Source organism: Triticum aestivum, chromosome 4A (assembly GCF_018294505.1).
Source record: "Triticum aestivum cultivar Chinese Spring chromosome 4A, IWGSC CS RefSeq v2.1, whole genome shotgun sequence".
Lineage (NCBI taxonomy): Eukaryota > Viridiplantae > Streptophyta > Magnoliopsida > Poales > Poaceae > Triticum > Triticum aestivum.
In genome coordinates, this window is record NC_057803.1 from 647040857 (window position 1) to 647045203 (window position 4347).

The window sequence follows — 4347 nt, forward strand, 5'->3', positions numbered from 1 at the left end:
CAAGTAAATGTAGAGCCATTCTTGGACCCGCGTTCAATATGTTTCTATTAGGATAATACTTTGCACTTAACACACACACGCACACAAAAGAATCAGGGTTCTGAATTAGACGCCAACACCGCTTTGCTAACATAGCAAGATTAAAGCTTTGTACATCTCTAAAACCCATGCCCCCACTTTGCTTCTGAATACACATTTTCCACCGTGCATACCAATGCATCTTCTTCTTTCACTGTCTCCCCACCAAAAACTCGACATTTCATTAGTAATTAATTTACAAATTCCTTTTGGCAATTTAAACACTGACATGGCATATGAAGGAATTGCTTGAGCTACAGACTTCAACAAAATCTCCTTACCTTGCATGGATAGTACCTTTTGTTTCCATCCTTTTAGGCGTTGACAAACTCTATCAACGAGATGTTGAAAAAATTGTGGCATAATTAGTCATGAACCAAACATACCCTGGATTGCTGGATCCTTTACTACTCCTGTGTACTTTTGTTTGTTGCCATAGACTGATTAATCAACTACCGTGCGTTACAATAAGAACAATTGAAGCCTCTGCATGGCAATGCTCATTTGCAGCGCCAATTAGCACCTTGATCTGGCCAATGATTTTGCGGTCTGATTACGGGCAAAAGATGCTAGCTCTAACATGTTCATGTTAGTACTTTAATCAAGTCCACCCCTAGAGGACTAAGTTCTTTTTATTTTTGAGTTGCCTAGAAGAAAGACTTAGTTGATGGGAGAGACGGTACGATATGTTTAACACCTGCAGCTTCGTACTGTACTCTTTCTTCATGATCATTTAGGGGCATGGTGTAGTGCCTGTCACTTGCATCCTTATTGTACAAGTGATCTGTGAAGGACATGTATTATGGAAACTAAAATGTCAAAGCGTCTGTAGTCCAACGGTTAGGATAATTGCCTTCCAAGCAATAGACCCGGGTTCTACTCCCGGCAGACGCACTTTTTCTTTGTCATTTTTTTGCATCTCTTTCTTCCATCATCGAAGACGTACTTTCTACCTGTGCGCCAGACGAGCACGTACGGTTCTCTGCGCGTCACCCTGGACAACGAGAGATCTCTACGAAGCCACCTGAAATATCACTAGCTAAGCATCTACAACTTCGAGCGTGGGTGCTGCGGCTGGGTTCGTGCCGCGCTGCGCTCGCCTTACGAGTTACAATCTCCTCCGTGGCTGGCCCGGACTGCTGCTCGTCAACGCGACGCTCTAGGGCGTTGTCACCACCGCCAAGTCCGTCGCCCTGGTGCCTGGCGGCCATTGTCTGCGCCTTCCTCCTCTGCTGCGGCTGAACCTTGTGGTGAAGACTCGAGAGTCGATCTATCGGTCAGACGGCTCATACGTCTCTTCTTTCTTGTTCTTCTTCTCAACGTTCCCCATTTCGCTTGTGCTTCGTTTGGATGCTTATGGTGTGCATTATGTGATCGCAAACAATATACCGGAAATATAGTTATGGATCAAATGCAATATATTAGTAAAAATTACGGTAAAGGTTTTTCTTTTTCTGATTTTTATCATAGAACAAGGTAAAGGAAAATAGCGAGGCTTGCATGGGATAAGTTGATATTTTCAAAGTCCATGAGTGGTATAGGCTTTAGGGGCATGAGGGATTTCAATCAGGCTCTTCTTGCCAAACAAGCATGCATATTAATTGAGCACCATGAGATATTGGTGTTGGTGGCGACTTTAAGAGCAAAATATTACCTACCCAGATGGAGGTCAATATCATGGATGGCTTTAGCTGCCGCTGCGGTGGGATCCATACTCATTTGCTTCGACACTATCTGAGATGAAGGTCAGCATCATGGATGTATGTGGCCGCTCGTTGCAACCTCGCTGACTATATGATCAATGGAACCTTAGAGAATGTCAACTAGCCGCATTGTTTTCTCTCGCCTGGTTTATCGCAACTGCTCTTTAATATGTAGCGAAGCATAGACTATATCGGCGTGTGATTTTTTTCATTACATTGCAATGGGCATTTTCCTTAGTCTCTTCTCTCTATCTCTACTACTTAAAAAGAATGTAAGATTTCATGTTTCACTTTTCTTCTCGCCACCCCTTCGTCCAACATTCACTGTATGAAAATAAATCATCTTCATTACTTACCTTTTAAACCAATTTCAGTTTATTTTAATTATCAAACTTCTCATCAAAATATAAGGTAAATCACGGACATGATTTGATAAACATTTATCTACACAAATCGCATTAATATGAGCAGGTAAATCACAAGCTAACGGCAACGCACTAAAATATTTATATTTCATTGCAACACACATGCCTTGTTCTATGTATATACTTAAAAGGAATCCCTTCGTCCAACCTCCCACGTAAGCTACCTTCACCTTCCATCGGTTTTCATCCCTCCTGATAGTCTATGATAACGTTTTTAATGTGATCGGTCAAATCAGATTAACCAATGGTAACGTGATAATTCATGAAAAGGAATCAATCATGTTCAATAACTATTTGGTAACACAATTAATTTAAATTCATGGGAAGGAATCAATCATGATCAGTAATTAATTGCAACATAATAAATTCAACGAAAGAAATCAATCACAATCGGTCATCTTTTTTGTCTCCGTTGCAATGTACGGGAAATTTCCTAGTCTGGTAAAAGAAAAGAACGAAGGATATATTGGCAGGCAGCAGCACGGCTTGTAGGCAGACGGTGGGTTAGAGGATAAAATGTGACGACACAACGCACAGGATCCAGACCACAGGGGTGCATACACGCATGCATCGTCCGGGTGCCGGGAGCGCAGCGGCTTGCAAGAAGACGGTGGGTCAGAGGCTAAAACGTGACGAGACAGTCCACGGGATCCAGGCCACATAGGCGAACACACACATGCATTGCGCGGGTGCCGGGAGCGCAGCAACGCAGCGACATCTCTGGGCTGCTGGTGGCCAGGGGAAGGGTAAACCACCATTGTGTTGGTAAAATTCTTGATCAGTGAAGTTAAGCAAGATTTAATTAAAAATCCGAGAAATTACTATTTAAAGTTCAATCTAAATATGTTTTTATTCGTATTGAAATTGGTGATTCGGCTTAGCATCATATAAAAATATAGTGTGTATAGATTACATTGATATTGTATCGTACATTAATTTTGATACTTTATTTAAGTTTGCATGGTACTTAAGTTTTCTCCATCCTGCGCCACTAATAAGAACACATGCTCCCTCACAGATGCAATAAATCATATGCAGCCATTATTTATTTCTTAGAACATTATTACAGTGCCAAAAGGATAAAGGAAACTGTAAAGAGCCTACATATGGACCTAGCCAAACCGTGTTATAAAAAGGTGGATGCAGTAGCATAGAGCAAACATGAGAGTGCCACCTATAGTTGTTGCGCCTATGTGGATGCGCCTATAGTTGTTGCGCCTAGGTGAACAAATAAGAAGTGGATGCGCCTAGGTGGCGCTTTAAAAGCATCTTCAATATACATTTGATATTGCACAGTATTTCCAATTCTGGCATGTAAAAACAGTTTTGGCCACTCCGATTTAATTTAGTTTAGGCAGCTTCGATTGAGTACTAGCCGTTCCGATTTAGTTTCTGTTTTGCACATTCCCACGGAAAAATTCAGTTTTGAAAGTGAAGTTCAGAGGCAACAGTTTTTACATCATCTATTGGAGCAATGCCACGTAGCTGATGTATTTTACATCATCTGTTGGCCTTGGGTGTTTTCTGGTGATGTAAAAATCATTTTTTGGTGATGTAAATTTTACATCTAACATTCTTTTGTGATGTATTTTACATCCTCCGGTGGAGATTATGTAAACTGCACTTGGAGGAACCGGTGGTCATGCGCGCGCCCGCTCGTAGGGCGGCCGATGTAGAAAGCGTGCCGCTAGGTCATTTCTCTTCTAGTCGCTCGATCGCATTTTGACTGGTCGCGGTTGACCGTTCAACTGTTGACTTTTAAAAACATAAGCAAAAAAATGAAAAAAATGCAGAATATCAAAAAAGTTGGCGAAGTCAAAAATATTCACCGATTTTGAGAAAAATATACAAATTTTATAAAAGTACATTGATTTTTAAAATTTTCATAGAATTTAAAAGTTCAGCAATATTAAGAAAATCAATGATTTTTAAAAAATGTTCGAATTTGAAAAAAAAATCATGAGTTCGACAAAAGCTTCATCAATTTGGAAACATTTCAAGTATTTAAATTTTTTCACAAAACTCGAAAAAGTTTGTGAATTCAAAAAATTCAATGATTTCGAAAATTCATGAATTTGGAAAAAACAAATTCAGAAAATTTCATTGAATTTGCAAAAATCAATCATTTATTTTGAAAAGCT

At 40.0% G+C, this 4347-nt stretch overlaps 1 non-coding gene across 1 annotated transcript; it reads left to right on the forward strand.

Moving 5' to 3' along the window:
• Nucleotides 1–900: 900 nt before the first annotated feature.
• On the forward strand, nt 901–972 carry TRNAG-UCC (transfer RNA glycine (anticodon UCC)). Its single transcript has one exon. It is a non-coding gene; the product is annotated as a tRNA-Gly (tRNA).
• The last annotated feature ends 3375 nt before the right edge of the window (nt 973–4347 follow it).